Source organism: Petaurus breviceps, unplaced genomic scaffold (assembly GCF_028583685.1).
Source record: "Petaurus breviceps papuanus isolate PSGF00001 unplaced genomic scaffold, PetGlider_PUasm1.0 174, whole genome shotgun sequence".
In the NCBI taxonomy this organism is placed as follows: Eukaryota; Metazoa; Chordata; class Mammalia; order Diprotodontia; family Petauridae; genus Petaurus; species Petaurus breviceps.
In genome coordinates, this window is record NW_027185761.1 from 46,238,499 (window position 1) to 46,261,354 (window position 22,856).

The 22,856-nt window shown below is 39.9% G+C and overlaps 1 protein-coding gene across 2 annotated transcripts in view; it reads left to right on the forward strand.

Moving 5' to 3' along the window:
* SUCLG2 (succinate-CoA ligase GDP-forming subunit beta) overlaps positions 1-22,856 on the forward strand; it is a 332,626-nt gene that overhangs the window by 30,213 nt on the left and 279,557 nt on the right. The gene's annotated exons all lie outside the window — the stretch shown is intronic.

The window sequence follows — 22,856 nt, forward strand, 5'->3', positions numbered from 1 at the left end:
TCTATCTATCTATCTATCTATCTATCTATCTATCTATCTATCTATCTATCTATCATCTATCATCTATCTTCCTATATATCATCTATCTATCATCTATCTTTCTATCTATATCATCTATCTATATAGATAGATATATACATATATGTGTGTTTGTGTATATATATATACATATGTGTATGTATGTGTACACACATTTCTTTATTTATCCCAAAGGAAATAATTTTATAAAGCAACAAGGTCTCATCCATAAGCAGAAAGAAGGCATCATCCTACGCATAGACTGGCTTTAGAATAACCAAGTCCCTGATCACTGTCTGCACAGAGAATAGTCAGAATTTCATGGACAGATTTTCACAAACATGCACAGTAAAGACCACTTACCCTTGACACTGGGGTATTGTTTCTTCTGTCGGCCAATGTGACAGGTCGGAGGAAATGTGTGACTGGTTTACTTAGGGCATACAAATAGAATCTGCAAAGAAACAATGAGAAGAACATTGTTAAGTAGTGCATCCCTTCATTATGAAATTTTAGCACTTACTAACTGGTATGACTTTAGGCAAGTCACTTTTTTCTGGGACTCAGTTTTCCTCTCCATCAAAATGAGGTGGTTGGACCACATGACTAGGGTCACTTGGGCCTCTAAACCTATAATGCTGCTGTGATTCAAATAGAGCATACTCTGTTCTAGCCCTCCACAAAAGCGATAGAAATAATCAAGAACTGTGGAGTTGGGAAGGGCCTGATCTGCTGCTATCTAGTCTAACAAGGAACCAGAAAAAGAATCCCTACTACAAGATAAGATTAATAATGATAACAATAGCAAGCATTGGTATGTGATTCTGGGCAAGTAACTTAACTCTGTTTGCCTCAGTTTCCTCACCTGTAAAATGAGCCAGAGAAGGAAATGGCAAACCAATTGCCAAGAAAACCCCAAATGAGGTCATGAAGTGTTGGACATAAATGAAAAGTGACTTACATCAACAAAAATAGTATATTCAAATAACTAATTCATGCCAGGAATTTTTTTTATTGTTCCTTCTGTATTGGCAACCACACTGGCATACTCAGGATGATTGCTAGCATAGGTTCTTAGATCTCCTTTACTAAGAAAGCTAGCTGTTCGAGGGGTCAGCAATTTTTTAAATTACATTCATTAATTCAGGGGAAAAGTTAGCACCCTGAACTTCAGAGAAAATCCAAACAAAGAAAATAGAGAAAATATAAGCAGAGAAATAAAGATGTCTGACAAAGGCAAGACATGCATAGTTACCAGAGAGAGAAACACCAATATTTGGGTTTTTTCAAAGTCAGGGGGCTCCTTAATGGCTACCCAGTGTCTCATCTGGTCAAATCACAAGAACACTCTTAAGATGAGTGAGCCATCAAAGCAAAATGCTAACCTCAGAGTATATATACCCTTTTTAGAGCCAGAGGGCATCAAGACTCAATGCCTAATTAGAACTTAACAAAAGGTGTGAGAGCCTTCCTAGAAGCAAGCCTCCCCTAAGCAAGCTTCCCTTAATGGGCTCCACAGGAGACCTACTTATGGGCAGGGAAGGTCTTATATCCCATTAACATTATACTGTCTTCCTATTAACATCATATTTACTTTACATTTACGATGATATTAAATTGATTTCTTACTACTTCTTCAAGAGGCCAGGTCCCCTCCAGGGAACCTTGTTAAAACACCAGACCATTGTCCTTGCTTTGACCATCACTGTTGTAACATAGTTGATCTCCCTTGTGCTCAAATGAAATAATACGGTCTGTTCCTGTAGCCAAGACAATATGTCCACTCCTGGGTTTACTAGGTCTGCTTGTTGAGTGAGTGCCAGGCTTTAAGCAAGCTTAATTCCACTTCCCCAGGACTTGATTTTCTCACCTGTAAAGCAGTAGAGCTGAAAGAGGTGATCTTTAAGGTCCTCTCCAGCAGGAGAAAATCCTGTGATACTCAGATCAAAACAGACTCCTGCCTTTCTCTTATTAGCTTTAAAATCCTATTTTCTTCGCTGCATCTTTAATCAAGGGAAAGGCTTTGTGTTCTTTCTTTGGAGAGAAGCTACAGATCTGCAGATGTAGAAGGATGAGGTTGGGGAGCTGGGATGGTTTTGCCTGGTACCCACTGGGAATGACTATTAAATAATAGAAGAAGGCTGGAAGATCAAAGACCTGGCAGCTCTGTTATGCCTGAGTCAGAGAGCAGTGAAAACCTCCCTAATTTGGAATAATTGGTGGAAAGTCCAGTCTGAATTGAAAACTATATTTCTTTAGTAATAGTCATCATTTTTAAAGCATTAATGTGCATACACAGACACACACACACACACACATTCCTAAAAGGTTTCCCAGTAGAGATTGTGCCAATAGACTTTAAGGAATACATAAGAATCGAATACTTATATCCATATGTAATAAGCAGATTGTGTTTTGGAAATGTTTGCTTCTGGGATGCTGAAAATCAAGTCTTTTAAAGTAGTCTACCCTTCTCCTTAAATTTTATCTATTCTACTCCTTTGGGTCATGGAGTACCTCCTGCTTTCCATCCCCACCCTTAGACTGTGCACAAGTTCAGCCTGTGTTCATATTTTCCAAATATCCTGAATTCTTAATAAATAGCATTTGAATCAGGGAATTTCCAGGAATTGTTCCCCTCATCCTCGTGCTGTATTTTGGATTGTTGGTAAAACTGAAGACATTTTCCAAAGGTATCATGGAGCCAGCATCCTATTCACTGGCCAGTGACTACTTCACACTGAAACAATCAGAGCCCCTGACTTGACTAGTTGTCCACCTAGGACCCTTAGATCAAAATGTGCCTTTAAAACTTTCCAGTTAGGCGTTGGCAGGATAGGACAGTAAGTGGATGGGAAGATGGGGAAGAGCTTACCTGGACTGGAGTGCCCAGTGCACCAGTAGCTAATGTCCTGTGTTAAATTGTTATTCTTGCTGTCTAGGTACTAGGCTCATTTGCTTTTAGATATTGACAGGGGAAATTACTGGCAAAAACCTGTAAATGTCAGCACCAGGGGAAAAGCCCTGAGTGCCCTACAGTAGGTACAACTCTGAGCAGAAAGAGAAACATCTAGAAAAGAAACTGATCTGGATTCTTACAATGCTGAAAAGGTTTGTTTTAGCTGCTGTTGAAATTATGTTAATGTTTACCAAGATGGCACTTTTTTCTCCTCCTTTTTTCTTCTGTGAGGTATGTAACTGGAGGGAATTGGAGTGTCCTCTGGGTATTTGTCCTTACTACAAAGTGGCTTACAGTTTCTTGTTTTTTTTTTTTTAATGCAGAATTTCTGCTGAACTGAGGATAAAAGTAGGTGGCAGAGTCTTTGTGAATCTTAATTCTTTTGACTTTGAATAGCCTATCCTGAGGTCCATCTTTCATTCTGATCATGATGAATTTTCCCATTTCATCTCTGCACAGGGATTTAGTTGCAGCTCTGCACTTTCTTTGAATTAAATCCACAAACTGGGATCTCTGGGCATGTGCTTTATTTTCTTCCTTTTTTGAAGGTTCCTATTTTGGAAAATAATCCATAACCGCTGATCCTGAACTCTTTTTCTTCTTTTGTAAAGATACATTCTGGAGCCTTACCCCCACCAGAGCTCTTGGGAGGAATCATAGCTCTTATTATTGTTTTCCCTCCTGAGAGTGATATCATAAGGCCACTTTATTGACAAAAGTGATGGAGATTTCCCCTTTATTTCTCCCCCTTCCTCCCTCTCTCTCTTTATCTCTCTCTCTTTTCCCTCTTCCCCCTCCCTGTCCAACCTCTCCCTCTCTCCTCTCCTCCCCCATTCTTCTCTTTTTTATCACTCCTTCTCCCCTTCTTACTTCCTAATATAACTTTGGACTCTGCTTTGGGTTCTGCACACCTCTTTAACAAATAGTCAATCCCCACTGATTCAGGACAGCTCCAATAACCAATGGATGCTGACAGTGCTGGCAGACTGAACTCATTTATTGACTCCAGGAGTTGATTTATTTCAAAATGTTTATTTGTCTGTTGTGGAAAAATTCTGATTGAGAGCAAATGCTTGTTGAAATTCAGTATGGAAGAGAAAAGGTTACTGAGTCACTCAGAGAACTTTGTATGACTTTTCCTCTAACCCATCGTGAAGGTGGAGGAGAAAAAGCTCTTTGAGGGTCAGCCAGGGCAGCTGAATGGCACCTGACTCTGGCACTGCAGCTGTGGTCCTGGCTCTGGGTGCCTTGTGTCACCTTCCCACTTGGAACTCTATTTCTTCATCAGTAAAACCAATGGATTGTACGAGCAGAGCACCTATGGAAGCCTCCTTGCTCCTGTGATTCCTTGCCATTGAAGAGCTGGCAATGGGTTGTCCCCAGGGACCATCACATCCAAAGGCTTTATGGAATTTCTCTGCTGCCTAGTTGGGAAAAGGTTCTCAGTAATCTGGTACTGCCTTTACGTAACATGCTTAGGTCAGTGTTACTTTCCCAAAGGGTCAATACCACCTGCTTGGTTTAGTGACATGTCATTTTTTTTTACTTTGTTCATTCCTTCATTCACTCATCAAACTTTGTGGTTACTCACTCTGCATGCCACCCTCTATGACATTAATAATATACAACTTTCTGTCTTATTTGTTTAAGTAAATGTCTTAACTCCTTGACTCATTGTGAGCTCCTTTAGTATATAAATATCTCTATCATTGATATTTATCACCGTCCTTACTACCATGATGATGGGACAGCAGCTGCTGCTACTGCTGCTACTATGACTCTGGTGACAACTTCTAGTACTACCACTACCACTAGCTAAGTTTGATACAGTTTTTACCATGGGCTAGGTACTGTGCTAAGCACTTACAATGACAGTCTAATTTGATCCTCACAACCACTCCTCAAGGTAGGTGCTATGTTATTCTACTTTACAGATGAGGAAATAAAGGTTAAGTGATTTGCCTAGGGTCATACAGTCTATTAAATGTTTAAGATAGGATTTGAACTTAGGTCTTACTAGCTCCAGACCTGGTGCTCTATCCATTTTTCCACCCAGCTGCCAGCTCTACTACTTCTACTAAGTCCTACTATTTTTATGAATTTATTATTTATTTATATTGTTTCTATTTTTTATATTTGTATATATTTAATATTTTTTATAATTTATATGTAATTTATTATTACTACTAGTCATAAAGATGCTACAATGATTAATTATAATTGGGTTAGTAGTAGTAGAAGCAGTGGTGTTAGTACTAATAGTAGTGGTGGTACTAATGGTAGTAATTACTATTGGTAGTAATAGGAATTGGGAGGAACGGACCCTAGGGATCCTGAGGATTGCTGGGGATGTCAGGTATGTTACCATCATCTCAAACAGGAATGGGGTAGTACCCATTCCTATGATCTCTGTTGGTCATGCCTGCTTATTTGGTATAGGGGCTTTAAGAGAGGTGAGGGCAGAGTCATGGTACCGATGGAGAAGGGCACGGTCAGTACCCGCTTCTTAGCTCATGCCTCCTCAGGAACTCGCCCAGTCTGCTCCCCATGTTGGCTGCTTTCCTAAGTATACTCTTATTGCTGTTCAGTTGTTTCAGCAATGTCAGACTCTTTGTGACTCCATTTGGGATTTTCTTGGAAAAGATACTAGAGTGGTTTGCCTTTTTCTTCTCCAAACATGAATACAGAAAGGACATAAACTTAACTGTCTAAACATTTGGAAAATGTTCCAATGTGTGTGTGTGTGTGTGTGTGTGTGTGTGTGTGACAGAGACAGAGAACCTATCACCAAATATTTGCTGTCCTCAACTTTGTAACATCTACAGTCCAATAGATGTGTCCTCTATGTTTTCAACCAAGTCATTGATAAAAACCATAAAGCTATATGAAGACAGACCCATGGGTCTTATCACTGGAAATCACCTCCAATCAATCATTATGACACTGTCATTCCACCAAAACAACTCCCTCCAAAATTACCAATGATTATCTTTCCCCTTAACCTTCCTCCCCCATCCCAACTTTCCTGTTACTACAGACGGCAACATCATCCTCCCTGTTTCTTAGGCTTGTAACATAGGAGTTGTCCTCAATTCCTCACTATTTTTCATACTCCACATCTAATCTGTTACCAAAACTTATCCATTTTACCACTGCAAAAACAAATCCTTCCAACAGGTTCTGTTCTTTCCTCTGACCTTGCTGGTAGATCAGCCTTCCTCAAGTCTTTCCCCACTCCAATCCACCCTCCAGTCATGCAAGCAATTTTCCTAAAGCTCAGGTCTGAACATGTCATGTCCTTTATGCAATACCTTCAGCTGTTCTCTACTGCCTTCAGCACCATATTCTGCTTGGAATTTAAAGCCCTTCATAACCTAGGCTCTCTCTTACCTTTCCAGTTTGCTTACATTTTAATACCCACTGTGCACTGACCTCTTCACTGTCCTATGAACAATACACATTATCTTTCTGCTCCAGACATTTTTTTGGTCTCTCCCCCATATTTAGAATGCTCTCTCCTCATCTTTGCCTTCTGACTTTCCTGGCTTTAAGTCTCAGCTAAAATCCTGTCTTCTCCAGGAAGTCTTTCTCAACCCCTCTTAATTCTAGCTTTTCCCCCATTAATGATTTCCTATTTATCTTGTCTATAGTTTATTTGTATAGATTTGCTTGTTTTCTCTCCCATTAGACTGTGAACTCCTTGAGGGCAGTGAGAGTCCTTTGCTGCTTTTGGCATATACAGAACTTAGCACTTGCGTCATCTTCTCCAGAGAGTCAAGAGAGCTTTGATACAGCACTTCAAAAAAAAAAATCTTTGGAAGAAAGATTGAGTAACATGCTTGGCAACAGAACTAAATATTAATTAATAACCTATCAGCAAATTCAACAAAGAGAATCAAAGAATCTTAGAGTTATAAGAGACTTCAGAGGCCATTTATTCCAGCCCATAGATGACCCCAAATTCCCTCTACTACAGCCTACAACACCCCAAGTCAAGAAACTTGCCTAGGGTCACACAGCTAATTAGAGGTATATGATCAGAGATTTTATGTCCAGAAGTGCCTTTAGACACCAAGGACTGCAAACATCTCATGTTTTCAGTAAAGAAAATGAATCCCATAGAAATCAAGAGAATTGCCCAGGGTCACACAACTAGTTAAGGTCATAGAAGCAGAGATTTTCTAGGCAGAAGAGTCTTTAGAAGCTATGGACTCCAGCCACCTCATTTTACAGGTGAGGAAGCTCAAACCCAGTGAGGAAAATGTCTGGTCCAAGGTCACACAAGTGACCCCTTGGTGTATAACTTGTATTTACTTTGACCATATAGCATTCTCCCCTCCCTTCTATTCTCTAATAGAATATTAGCTTCTTGGTGGCAAAGATTGTTTTTGTTTTGCTCTCTGAGACTCCATCCCCTTAACATCATAGTTCATGGCATACAGGAGGTGCTCAATACATGTTAATTGAATGGAATAAACACCCCCTATATTTTCCTTAAAAAACTTCCTATTAGCTTCATTTTCCTTAAAAATAAATGACTGGGTATTATACACAGCCGGTCATTGTCTTAGCATAAAAAGTCAAAGGCAAGTAATCCAGAATTCAGGACTTAGTTAAAGCATTCATCTTGGTGCACAGAAACCCGAGGCATAGCAGGGATCTGGTAAGAGCTGGAGGCCTGATTGAATGCAAGCACTACGTGTTTTTATTGTTTGGAAAATCCTATGTCAGTGAAGTTTCTCAGTTATTTTGAGATCACATTTATCCCCACTGAAATATAGAGCCTGTGAGGATGTGTTACCTGACGGTGTTTTCATTTGAAAGAGACAAATAATAAGGCCAGAGTGAGAACATGCTCATTTCCCCATGACTTGGGATTCTCGATTCTGACAGTCGCCCGTTTTTCCAGGGTAAATGATGGTGCTACAGAGCATATTCGTTAGCTGACAGAAGCGATGAGGAACAGGCAAAGACTCATTCCCAAAAGGGAGGAATGAAGGTTCTTCTTATTTCCCTGGGCAGTAAGAAAAAAGTTAACCATGAAAAAGGAGTCTGCCAGGTCTTAATTTTTGTGCAACCTGGAAGCAGAATTTTTAGTTGCCTCCAGATGCAGTATTTGACCTGCCATTGGCCCTGTTGATGAAGGCCTGAGACCCAGGAGTGCAGTAGCATGTTCAGAGATTGTAGTTTCCTAGAGCAAGCCTGCAAAATGGCCCCAGGCCACTGAATGTGGTGGTGAAGGGAATAGAGTGTGGGGTTTGGAGTTAGGAAGATCTAATTACTTTACCCATGCCATCCACCTAAATAATAGAGAATAGCTAATGTTAATATAATATTTTATAGTTTATAAAGTGATTTACCCACATTATCTCACTAGATGTGTATAACAAACATGAGGTCAGTGCTATCTGCATTTTTTGGATGGGAAAGCTAAGGTTAAGAGGTTAAATAACTTGCTCAAAGTCACACGACTGGTAAGTCTGGCAAAAGCTGAACTCATATCTTCCTGACTCCAGGTCCAGTACTCTCTCCATTGGGTTAACAAATTGCTAAAATCAATAATATAGCCTGTATTATATAGTATAGCATACACACTATGCACATATGCACACACGTATGTGCTCACATGCACACATACTGTCAACCTTACAGAGTTAATTCTAAGAAAGACACACAAAATTAAACTGCTTGTGCATGTTGATTTCTCTTAAGTGGGTGAAGATGTGCATAGATATGTGTGGGATTTCTTTGGGAAAATGAGCTCAAAGAAAGGCCAGTACAAGGAGACTTTATATCCTTAGAGCAGGGAAGTGTTTCCTTCTCCCTCCCTTCCTGACTCAGGATGCCTGTGTCAGCCAAATTTATGGTTTCCATATCTGTCAGCCATTTCATAAAACAGAAGTGTCATAACAGGACAGCATCCATAAAGCATTGAGATAAGGGAAGTGCCAATTAATCAAGATAGTGTCCAGTTCCAGGCACCTGGTCCTTATCAGTCATAATAGAAGAATGTTCCCAGTCTGTTTCATCCACCCATGTGGTTGTATATAAAGGAGCATTTTGGGTTCACCCAGCGAGCATGCAAAGCATTATGGTAGGTTAATTCAGAGTGAAAAAATGTCTTTTTCTTGATTGACCAATCTAGGTTTTGTTTTTGTTTTTTTCAGGCAATGGGGGGCTCAAGCTGGTTTAACTTGTACACGTACATTAGCTACATAAGGAGAGCCTGGTGTTAGCAAAGACTGAAGGCAAAAAGAAAAGAGGAATGCAGAGGATGAGATGGAAAATCAGCTTCATGGAAGCAATGCACATGAGCTTGGACAGACTCAGATAGTGGCGGATAGAAAGGCCTGGTGTGCTGTGCCCCATGCAGTCACGAAGAGTTAGAAATGACTGAATAGCTGAACAATAACATCGTATACCCTAAATTTGAGTAAAATTAGAAACACTTTGGATTGTTTTTTTTCAGTCATTTCTGATACTTTGTGACCCAGTTTTGAGATTTACTTGGTAAAGATACTGGAAGGGTTTGCCATTTCCTTCTCCAGCTTATTTTATAGATGAGGAAACTGAGGCAGACAGGCTTAAGTGACTTGTCCAGGATCACACAGCAAGTGTCTGAGACTGAATTTGAACTCATAGAGATGAGTCTTCCTAATTCTAGGCCCAGCGCTCTATACATTGCACCAAACTGATTGATTGATTATATCTTTGTGTCCTAGGCAAAAAGTTTGAGGAGCTTTTTCCCCACGTCTTTGGTGGTTCACTTCACATAGCACAGGGGCGTGAGGAGTGGGAAGTGGGTCTCACTGTGAGTCATTTCTGGATATGTAAATAGAATGTTCATCTTACCAGTCATTCCCTGGCCCCCTTCTGTGTTTGGTTACTTACTTACATAAGGACTTGACAACACTAAAAACTGTTTATGGCGTCGGAGTCGCGTGGTTCAAATGGAGACGTCAGAGAACCAAGGTTCTGGGTTTTGTCTTCTGTTTGGGCCGTTGGCATAGCCTCTCCTGCAGGTGTATCCAATGCCGTGGGAAGCACTTTGATTCTGGAATCCAAAGATCTGGATTCAGTTCCTCTCCCTAGTCTTCCTCTGTCAATCAGCCAGCCAGGTAATAAGCTTGTATTGTGTGCCAGGCACTTAGCTATATCCTGGGCATGGAAAGAAAGCAAAAGTCAGGTTCCCTTCCCCTTAAGGTGCTCACAATCTAAAGAGTGGGACAGGAGACAGACCACGCACAAATGAAGCATAGGCAGGATAAATTGTATCTAAGCACAAGAGGGCAGGCCCTAGCATTATGGGGGCATCACAAAATAAGGTAGGACATTAGATGGGACTTGAGATAAGAAGCCAGAGAAAGCAGGAGGCATTGTTCTTTATGTACTTGAATCTGCAGTGCCTAGAACATTCTCAGTGCTTTTTGATCAATTGTTTTTTTCTTTTAAATTTTTCTTTGGGTTTTTTTTTTTTTGGAGGGGGAAGGGCAGGGCAATTGGGGTTTTGCCCAAGTCTAGAAAGTGTTGTGTCTAAGGCTGGATTTGAACTCAGGTCCTCCTGACTCCAGGGCTGGTGTTCTACTCACTGTGCCACCTAGCCACCTCTTGACTAATTGTTGATTGAATCCTAGATGGTCTCTGAGCTCCCTGCCAGTGCTTTATCCATGATGCCATGTTCTTAGTCTGTAAATGCTTGACACTGATGACAAATAGTCAGCTCTTAGATGGATCAATCTAATTGATTATAGATTAGAGCTAGAAAAGACCATGTTGGTTATCCAGTTTGCCTTCCTGATTTTATACATGAGGAAAATGACTCCAGAGAAGTTAAAAACCCACTCCACATTCATGCATGTAGCAAATCACAGTCTGGATTTGAACCCAGGCACTCAGATTGCAAATCCCATGATCTCTCTTTGCATAAGTCAGAAAATAGAGACAACTCTAAATTATTCATGCTACTCCACAGGTATAATGATGCTGATAAATGGAAAAGCACTGAAAGCTTTGAAAACATTGATATTTTTGGTCTTAGAAATAATTAAATACTTATTGAGAACATTGTGTGCAAGAGATTGGTTGAAGGTTTCAAATAATAACTTAAATAGCATAGAACTTTTAAATAAAAAAAAACTGATATATTTTGTTTTAAAATCCTTTTAATTTCCATAATATCATTTTTCTCTTCCCTTCTCAAAGAGCCATGTATTTGAGCGTAGGCAGAATCAAGAAATCACTTCAAGAAAATTTCCCAATACGTCAACTAAGGTTTACAGCAGCAGCAGTGTGTGTGTGTGGGGGGGGAGTTTGGAGGGAGGCCTGCAGCCTTAAGGTCACATGTGGCCATCTAGGTCCTTAATTTCAGCCTTTTGACCAAATCCAACTTTTCAGATTTGGTCGAAAGACCCCCATAATTCCCCACCTACCTATAGAGCACTTTTTGATTTTCCAAATGTTTTCTCACACAAGCCTCACAATTGTCCTATGAGACAGATAGGGCAGATAGAACCTTTCCAGTTCTTATTTAAGGAATCTGATCCTAAGACGCATTTAGTGACCATAGAAACAAGGTGATGCAGCAGGTGGAGCACTAGATTTGGAGTCAGGAAGACCTGAGTTCAAATCCTGCCTCAGACACCTATTAGCTTTGTGACCCTGGGCTAGTCATTTAACCCCTCTCAGTTTGTTTCCTTATCTTTAAAGTGAAGAAAATAGTTATAATATTGAACTCGAAGATCACATAAGATAACCTGCAACGTGCTTTGTAAATCTCAAAGCCCTGTATAAATGCTGTTTATTCTTCCCAAACACCATCTATATTAGCCACAAAGTTTATACTGGTAGTTAGAAAGAATTGTGACTCCAAACTCAGAGGATCTGCACTCAAATCCTACCTCTCTGACTCTTAATGTTTGTGTGACTTTGGACAAGTTACTTCAATACCCTGGGCTTAGTTTCCTTATCTGTCAGATGAAAAGGTTGTACTGCGTTTTCTGTGAGATTCCTTCCTGTTCCAAATGTATCATCTTATGAGCTAAGATCAATTACACTTTTCCTTTTTCACCACTCCTGTATATGTCTTATCTTCTGCATTGGAACTTATCCCCGACTATGCATATTGGTTTCAAGGTTTTTCTTCTTATTCTGTCTTTTTTTTTTTCCAGGAGGGAGTGGGATGTGGGATGGGACAGAGGAAAAAAAATGATTTTTGATCATTGAGAAAAATAATTCAAAACAGCATGGAAGCCCCTTGAGCATTCCTTGACCTTTTCTATAAAGAACCCACTAACCTACCTTTTCAGTGCAACAGGGCATAGCCAAAGGGGCTTCTTCAATAGGCCTCCTTTAAATAGGCAGACCTGTTATTAGGATGAATCTGAATTATCCCTGATTGAAATGGTCTGCCATTTTCAAGCCAATCACGTCATAGGTAACCAGATCTAGGTGGATGAATTTTTGCCTGCTTGTATACAGAACACACTGCCAAAAAGTCAACCATAACAAATAGGGACCGACTTTTGACTGCTACAGCTCACTGAGCAGATGCCTTCTCTCAGAAACCTGTGATGATAGGGAAATATATTTTCCTCTGAGTTTACAGCTAATTCCTTGTTGGTATTCAGTCGTTATCACACAGCCACAAATGAGGGTGAAGTGCCTCTCCATATTGAGCAGCAGGAGCTTGTGCTAGTATCTGAGAGGTCTGTTCAACCAAGAACTCGTCTCCAATTTCACCCCTCCCCTCTCAGCCCCATTTTCGGATTCTTTGCAAGCATTGAATTCTACCTCTTTTATGGGCACCATGTTTGGAGTGCAATAGTCATATTAGTTAACAGTCATATGGTTACAATTTGGGAAGTGCTTTACAAATTCGATCTCGTTTGATCCTCACAACAACGCTTTGAGATCAATACTGTTATTATCCCCATTTATCTGATGAAGACAGTGAGGCTGAGGGACAGTAAGTGGTTTGCCTAGGGTCACACAGGTAGTAACTGATGAAGGATTTGAAGTCAGGTCTTCCTGACCAAATCAAATGCTAAATCTTGTAGCTTCCCCCTTGAAGCATGAGATGGTTTGGTATATTAGCCAGTTCAGTATTTGGACCTTGATTCAAATTCTGACTCTGCCTCTTACTAGCTATGGGATATTTGGACAAATCATTTGAAGTTTTGGGTGTCTCAGGTGGGTGTGTGTGTGTGCATGTGTGTGCATGTGTGTGTGTGAGTGTAATGAAGGGGGGGCGGGGGTTAAACTCCATGCCCTTTCAGGATGCTTTCAGTTCTTAATTGATGTTCCATCTCTCCCAGGGTAATAATTCATAGAAAGGGAGATGGCAGGGTATTATGGAAAGAACTCTGATTCTGGAATGAGAGATGCTAAGTTCAAATCCCACATCTTATTGCTTACCTTTGTGACCTTGAACAAGTGACTTCTTGTGTCAGTTTCCTCATCTGTAAAATGAGAGCATTGGACTAGCTGGCCTCTGAGGAAGGAAGAAGGGAAGGGAGGGAGCATACATTTATCAAGTACGTTCTGTGTGCCAGGCAATGTGTTCAGTGCTTTACAAACATGATTTCATTTGATCCTCCCACCCTGGGAGCTAGGCGCTCTTTCATCCTTTGCACCCTAGAGCTCTCAAATCTCGGTGGCATTCTCTCTATCCCCCTTGGGTTATTGTCTCTAGATATTCCATGGATTCTCTCTCTCTTTTATTATTATTGATTCTTATGTGGTAGAAAATAGTTCATAATCATGTCAGCTTTTCCTTTTTCCTGCCTAATATTCTGCCTTGATTTTTTTCTGGGGGTGTATTTTGTCTGTTTAGTCATTATCTTTTCATCTCTGGCCTCCCTGTGTCCCCTCCCTCATTTTCCATTCTTTTTCTTCTAGTTCTTCTCTTATCTGGATGCCTTTTCACTCTTCCCCATGGACTCTGAAATCTTCATACATTGTTTCTCTTTTAAGTTTTTCCAAGTCTAGAATCAGAGGTTTTTAGGATGTCAGAGCCTGCTAGGAGTTTAGAAAGGTCATCTAGTCCAACTGCCTCATTTTGTAGTTGAGAAAACAGTCCTTAAAGGTCCAGGGACTTGCCCAAAGTCACCCAGGTTATAAACAGTAGAGATATGACCTCTGATTGCAAAACCAGTATTCTTTCTTTTCTATTATGCCCTATGAAGAATGATTTAATCTAGTGGGTGAGAGAAATGCCTAGAACTGACCAGATATGAAGGGGAAATAGATTATTTATTTTAAAATTATTTAGTACAACATCAAATAACTGATTAGATTTGCCTTTCAATTAAGTATGTTTAACAAGGTTCATTTCAGTATATAAAGTGGCAATAGTTTTTCAATATCATAGTCTTGACCTTAGTCTTCATCATGATTTATTGTTTTTGTATTCACTCCCTTTTACTTTTCCACTTAGGTGACCATAGTGTGTACACTTTTCTTCTAGCTCTGATTTTTCTCTTTGAATTATTTCATAAAGGCCTTTAAAATATTTTAAATAAGTATTTTATTAGAAACTTAACACCAAATGTCAATACAAACAGATCTATAATAAATTAATAGAAAGGGATAAAGTACCATAATATTCCTTTTATCCCTCTCTTATCTTTTAGCATAATACATTATGGATTTTTTTCTCATTCACTTTTCTTTATATGTTCACAGTAAAGTATACTCCATTCTCCAGATTCAGTTTTTTTTAACATATTTCATAAGAATTTGTCCAGAAATATTTGTTACTCATGCTTATTGTTCTTCATTGTATTATATTTTATTGAATTAAAATGCCATAATTTAACCATTCCCTGATTCCTGACTTACAGCAGGTGCTGAATAAATGCTTGTTCACCAACAGAATCAATTGACCATTTAGGTTCTTTCCACTGTTCTGTGATAGTGCATACTGATGTTATAACAGTCTTTGGATGGATAACTCTTTTGCCTATTTTTGATAACTCTTTCAAGGCATATTTAGCAAAAAAAGAGTTATGGGGCAGAAGGGTCCGTTTTTGTGACTTTGACTATATTTTTAATCATTGACTTTGACAATTCCTCAGTTCTCCATTTTATCTTGGCCATTTGTCTTATTCAGTTCAATCCCTTCTCTAGGCACTTCTTACATACATTCTTTTTTAGGAACCAGAAGTAGAAAGTTCATAAAGGTAAATATGAAGTAATGCAATTAGGTTTAAAAAATAAGTTTGCAAAGACAAAATGGCAGGTCAATAAAGATCTGGGTTGGGGCAGGCTAGTGGGATGATATGGCCACCACAAAAGCTCAGGTGATCTGAAATTACATTGAGAGGTGCAGTTTGCATGTCATTTAACCCCTCTCAGTTTGTTTCCTTATCTTTAAAGTGAACAAAATAGTTATAATATTGAACTCGAAGATCACATAAGATAACCTGCAAAGTGCTTTGTAAATCTCAAAGCCCTATATAAATGCTGTTTATTCTTCCCAAACACCATCTATGTTAGCCACAAAGTTTATACTGGTAGTTGGAAAGAATTGTGACTCCAAACTCAGAGGATCTGCATGGAGAGGATGGAAGTTCTCATCCCCTGCTTTCTCTGCTGGTATCAGGCTACATCTGGAACACGGTGTTTAGTTCTGGACAGCACAGTTTAGAAATGGCATTAGGACTCTGCAGAGTGGCAACCAGCTGAGGGCAAGTAGGAGAGTGGAAACTCTGGAGTTCAGGATTATGAGGTTTGACTGAAGGATCATAGGATAAGATGCCTAAAGAGGAAGAGACCTCAGGGGCCATCTAATTCAGTCCCCTCATTTTACAGATGAGGAAACTGAGACCCAGGGAGTTTAAATGACTTTCCCAAGGTCACATGTGTGGCTAGAAGTAGAGACTATATTTGAACTCAATTCTGATGCCTGCAATTTCAGGATTCTTTACCGCTGTAGCATTACTGTATTCAAATATTTGAATGATTGTCAAGAAGAAGAGGACTTAGAACTTTCTTTTGGCCCCAGAAGATAGAAGTAGAGACTGGGGTACAAGTTGCACAGAGATAAATCATGGCTTGATGTTCAAAAAAGTTTCCTTCCAATTATAGCTATCCTCAAATGCAATGAGACAGCACAAGTGGTGATGGGTTACCTTGCATTGGAGGTCTTCAAAGCCCTAGAAACCGAGTAGACTCTTTTAAAAAAAATGTTGGGGGTGTGCTTGACTAGATGCCCTCAGAGGTCCTTGCCAACTCTGAAAGATCCACCCACTTTTTAATTCTAACAGCAATGCATGAACACACTTCTGTCTCCCCAAATTCACTAGCATTAAATTGGGCTGTTTAAAAATGCAAATTTGTTGAGCATGGGTTGTTTTAATTTATTGATCTTTCATTAGGAGCTTCAGCATTTTTCCAAATATTTTTGCATAATTTGTATTTCATCTTGTAAAATGACTTTTTTTACTCTTGAACATTTTTATTCACTAAGAACTGCAAGATGCCTTTGTATATTTTAAGAGATGAAATCATAAAAATTAGAGTAAAATATTTAAAAGAAAATGACAATAATGCTACATGTCAAAATCTTTGTTATATAGCCTAAACTGTGCATACAGGTATATTTACATTATTGAAAGCTTATTTCAAGGAGTGGAGAGGTGGAAATAAATAACTCATTTTATAGTGCTTTCCAGTTGGCAAAGCACTTTAAAAACATTACTTCTTTTGATCCCCGCAGGAATCCTACAGTGTAGGTAATATAGCCGTTATTATCCTCAGATTGGGAAATTGCGCTTCAGTGACTCTGCAACTTATATATGACCAAAAGATCTAAAACTGGAATCATTGTTTTGGCTCCCAAGCCCTGGTCTCTTCCAGATTTCCCTATTTCCTTTGTTTTTTTTTTTTTTAAGATTTCCCTATCTCTAGGGGCGGCTAGGTGGCACAGTGAGTAAAGCACCGGCCCTGGAGTCGGGAGGACCCGAGTTTGGTTCCGGCCTGATACACTTAACACCCACACAAAAATACTAGCTTTGTAACCTTGGGCAAGTTACTTAACCCCAATTGCCCTACAGAAGGCAAAAAAAAAGATTTCCCTATCTCCATCAAAGAAACCTACCTCCCTCTTGTTCCCCAGGTTCATAGATTCACTGTTATCCTTGACACATTCTCCCTCATTCCATGTATCCAGTAAGTTGACAAGTCTTGTTTCTACTTCCATGACATTTCCTGCACCTGTCCTGTGCTCTCTACTCAGGTGGCCACCCTAGTTTAGGCTTTCATTACCTTTTTTCTGGACTTTTACAGAAATTCCTAATTGGTCTCTCTGCCTCAAATCTCTTCCAACTCCAATCCTTCCTTCATACACTTCAAAAATGATTTTCCTCAAGGACAAATTAGATTATGGCACTCCCTTATGAAATAATCTCCAATGGCTTCCCTATTGCCTTTATGATCAAATAAAACCTCTTCTGTTTGAATTATGGAATGTTTCACAACCTGCTACCAGCTTGCTCTCCCAGCCAGGTTGTCCGTTATTTCTTTTCACACATTCTTCAGTCCAGCCAACCTGGTCTTCTTCCTGTCTCTCAAATGTGATAATCTATCTTCTGTCAGGAGAACTTATTCAGAAGAAGAGTGATGTGGTTGGTCAGATCCAGACTGGAGGAAAATCCTCTTGGCAGCCCTGTTGATGGTAGATTGGAAAGGGTCGACTTGGCAGTAGGTACACAAATTAGAAGGCCGTTGCAGTGGGCCAGGTGAGAGGTGATTGAGGGCCTGGATTGAGGAGGTAACTGAATGAATGGAGAGAAGGGGATTTAGAATGTGATTTAGAATTAGCAAGACTTGGAAATTTACTGACCTCACTCTCTTTTCAGAGTCATTACAATCCAGTGGCAAAACAAAAGTCAAGATGAGTGACAGTGGCCCTGGATGGAGTAGATGACCTTGGCATGTTCAGTTTCTGACTAAGACTGTTTCAGCTGCCTTCATGGTCTTTGGAACACATTGTTTTCATCCTCCCATTCCACTGGGGGTATATACCCCCTTAACTAAGGAGTGTGTTTGAGGTCTGTCAGTTACCCTCAGCTTGCTTTAGCCTGTCTACCAAGATGGTTTTACTGGAATAAGGCCTCTGTAAATGATACACCTTCTTAAAGTCACAAGTGAGAGTATGGGATTGTTATAAGACTATGACTGAAATAAAAAACCTAAGAAAAAGATAATAATCCCAAATTAATTTACATATATAATGCAATACCAATGAAAATTCCAAGGGATTTCTTCTTAGAGCTCGACAAAATCATGACAGAATTTACGTGCACATAAAAATGGACAAGAATGTGAAAGTACATGCTTAAATAAAAACTGAAGGTATGGTTTACTCTCAGACTTTAAAACATATTATAAAGGAAATATCAAAACTAAATAGTACTTATCAAAATACAGAGAAATCGATTGTTATTAAGCAGATACATCAGAGATCCTGGCAAATATATACAAAAAGTTGGCTTTATTTATTTAAGTCTATCTTCAATAAAATGGGAAATTTTATTATTTAACAACTCTACTTGGAAAATTTTGTTAGTGATTTGTCAGAAAATATATTTAAGCCCCCATATTATGTCCTGAGTACCTCAGTGCATTTGTGCTGGATGATGGACTTCAATATTGAAGAAAAACTTTCGAAAGGATGGGAGAAAATGGAATGATGTGTTTGTCTTAATTATTTTTATTTTTTAATCTTAATTATTGATGGGAAGACGAACTGAAAACATTTTTAAGGACAGCATAGACATGCACAATTACAATAAAATATTAAAAGTTTATTATCCAGAGAAAAAGAAAGATTGCTATGTTTTTGTTTTGCTGGAGGGAGAATAAGTGATTTCATCTCAACTGTGAATTCCTGTTAGAGGGAAAAATCCCCCCAACAGTGTGATTTAGTACCTGTTCTGCAACTTACTATCTTAGTGAGAAGCCTTGAGAGATCATTCATGATACACTATTGAGAGGTCAAACAGGCTTCTCCAGGGACAAACCTTCAGGCAGTAAGTTCCAGAAACAGGATATGAACCCCAAAGTCTTCCTGATTGCAAAGACTAGTTCTTTAGCTCCTACACCATGACTACGTCTATCAGCAAGCACCTTTATTGCAGACAGTAGGTGAGGAAAACAAAACAAAACAAAACAAAAACAACCTTTAATACCTAAAATATATGAGACTGTTTAAAATTTACAAAGACTATATACTGACCAAGCAATTTCATCTGTCGCTGTTAGAAGTAGCTGGTGGCTCACAGGATATAGCTCTTCCCCTCAAAGAAGTCAGGAAGATGGGGTCCAGATCTGGTCTCATACACTTCAAGGAAATCACTTAACCTTAATTTGCTTCAGTTTCCTTAGCTGTAAAATGGGAATAATAATAGCACTGATCTCCCAAGGTAGTAAGAATTAAATGAGATAATATTTACAAATAAAATAACATTTGTGAAAAGCATTTAGCATAGGCACAAAGTAGATTTTATAAATGATTATTCTCTCACCTTTCTACTTTTATCTATACTGGAAATCCCCCATTAGAATGTAAGTTCCTAGAGTGAAGGGGCCAAGCCTTAACTCGTTGGGGTGGGGAATCTTTTTATCTCACCCAGTGCTGGCTGTGGGTTCCTAATTACTGTTTGTTGATTAAGTTAATCTCCAAATAAATCCCTACACCAGAGATTTAATTCAACCTTTCCTCTGATAAGGGAAACTAGACTTCTTGAATAATTGGAAGTGTTGAAGATGCTATTGCTGCAAAGACCATAGCACAAAACCTTTCTTTTCTAGAAAATCAAGTGGGGTGGGGGAGGACCAGCAAAGGAAGGTACTGTTTTGAGAAAGTGTATTTAACCTAGTCGAATTTACCTTAGAACAAAAGCCCGTATTGGGAGTGGTCTGGATTTTTCATTCAGACTTAGTGGGGAGGGGAGGAGTTCTTGTAAAGAACTTCAAAAGCCTGCTCTAACCCTGCAGTAGGCGGTGACAGCTGTCTGACCAGGGGCATCCGATCTTGGGGGCCTCACCTTCTGTTAGCATGCTGCTAGGCCCAGCTGGGAAAAACAAAACAAGGCCTGGTGGAAAGAGCCCTTGATCCAAGACTACCACCTTTTCCCCCAACAGGTTTAAGCCTGCTCTGTGTCCCACCAAAATAAGATCCAGTGGGTACTGAACAAATGGTTAGTGATGGTCTGTCATGTGACACATGAGTCACTTAGCTTTTCTGGTCCTTCTTTTCCACATCTACACAAAGACTGGGTTGGAGTAGTTGTTCAAAGTCTCTTTTAGATGTAAAATTCAGATAGATTATTGAAGCTGCCTCTAGCCTCTCTTTTCTACTCCCCTTCCCCTTCCCTTCTGCCCTCAGATTTTCCTGGCTTTTCACTAATTTGGGGATAGGTGTTGGGTGGAGAGGAACCTTTGTTCCCCAGGTGTGGCCTTAGCCCCTTCATTTAGAAAAATATTCTGCCTGCCACTCTTAAAAGCTTGGGCATCAAGAACCAATTGGCTGGCTAAAGATCAACACCATGGGTCATCCCCTTTTCCCTTTAATGTTGTTGTTGTGCAGTCATTTCAGTCATGTCCACTTCTTGGGGGTATTCTTGGCAAACATACTGGAGTGGTTTGCCATTTCCTTCTCCAGTTCATTTTACTGATGAAGAAATTGAGGCAAAGAGGGTTAAGTGACTTACCCAGGGTCACTCAGCTAGTGACTCCACTTACACCTCCTAGCTAGCACTCAATCCACCGCACCCCCTACCTAGCTTGATACTGTGCTTCTTTCAAACTTGAGTTATTGAGTAGGTCAACATTGGAATGGGCCTCCCAATATATGGTTAGCAGGTTGGGAAATTTCTGTTAATTGAAGAATACAAAACAAGACAATTCTTTGTACTGTTTGGTGTTCAATGTCTACTCTATTTAATAACATTGCTCATATGAAATTCCACAGCTTCTTCCCCAAATGTCAGTTGGACCTGTCCCTGGAACCTACATCTGATATGAAAATTTGACAAATTTGGTAGCTGTCAATGAAGGGCCTGCCATGTACGACATAATATACTGAGCCCTGTGGATTATAGAGACAAAAGCTGGCTCTATCTGCAGGTCGTCCTGGAGGGAGAGGAGAGATGGGCAGACAGGCACAATGTACCCACAGAGAAGCAAACGCAAAGTCATTTCTGGAGGGAGAGAAGAACAGTGGGGGGGAGGGGGGAGGGATTATTAGGCAAGGTCTTGTGGCCAGATATTCTAAGAAGGAAGTGAGAGCACATTCTAGACATGAAGAACCAGCTACACAAAGATACCGAAGTAGGAGTTGGAGTGCCATGTGTATGGATGTGTAGCAGGACAGTTTACTCAGACTCCCAGTATGCGAAGAGGAATTGTGAAACTAGACAGTAAGGTGTGTGTGTGTGTGTGTGTGTGTATGTGTGTGTGTGACAGAGACAGAGAGAGACAGAGAGAGAGAGAGAGAGAAACAGAGAAAGAGAGACAGAGACACAGAGAGAGACAGACCGACAGAGACAAAGAGAGGGAGGAGAAGGGAAGGAAGGTATTCTGAGGCTGACCTTAGAGTCTCAGAATGCTAGTATCAGATCTGAGAGCTCATCCAGACCAAGACTTCTTCACCTGGGGCAGAGGGAGGATGTCCATGAGGTTTACTGTACCACCAAATGGGTCCATGACACAGAAACAAATGAAGACCCCTGAGATAAGAAGTGACCTGTTGACGATCCTCCAGCTAGCCCATGGTAGAGCTGACCCTGCAGTCAGGTCTTTGCATCTGAGTCATAATGTCATTCTGGATCCTATCACTTTGTATTCAGGGATATCCCTGTCTTCACCTTCACAGCAAGAAAATATCGTTAGGGCACAATAGGCAAGGATATGGGCCGAAAATGTCTTCAGAAAGAATGAATGGCGTCTATCTTTTCCAACACGATTTGTTCACAAATAGTTCCTTGATATCAAGGGATTAAGAATTAATCCTTGTTTGTTTCTTTCTGACATTTCACCTGTCTTTTTGACAGGTCACATGATACTAAGGCTCTTGGACTTGTCTAAATTCTCCTTCTATCACTAGAAAAGATTAATGCTACTTAAAATTCATCACACTTTTCTCCAGTAAAGTGTTTGCACTTTGAACTAGTCACAATGGCATTGATTAGTGGGTGGCTCTACACCCTGAGAAAAGATTGGGGCCTGTAACCAAACATTATATTGGGAAGGATTAATGAAAAAGCCAGAATGGCAGATTTTTCTTCTTCTTCAGTTTCTTTATTTCACCCAGGCTTGAAGTACAGCAGCTATTCACTGGCTGAAGCCATCACTAATCAGTCATCAAAGCAGAGCAGCTGTGCCCTGCTCCATTCCTGACCTGGGGCTGGTTCACCCCTTCTTATAAAGTCTAGTCCCCCTCCCCCTCCTGGGGGCCCATCATATTGGTACTGGACTTAGTGGAAACACTTGATAGGCTCTAGCCCATCGAAGGGCTCTCTCTCTCTCTGTCTCTCTGTCTCTCTGTCTGTCTGTCTGTCTCTCTGTCTCTGTCTCTCTCTGTCTCTGTCTCTCTCTGTCTCTGCCTCTCTGTCTCTCTGTCTCTCTCTCTCTCTCTGTCTCTCTGTCTCTCTGTCTCTCTCTCTCTCTCCCCCTATTTATCATCTGGCTATTTTAAAGAAAATCACTTTAATTACTTTCAAATACATCAAATAAATAGAACAATAGTAACCAATTGTTGCTTACTAAAGGTCCTGCTTCCAGAACATGTTAGTTTCCTTGGCTCTACTACAATAACTTAGCTGTGAATGTTTTTTATACTCAGACCTTGGTTCTCTGTCCTGGCTTGAGATTCTTT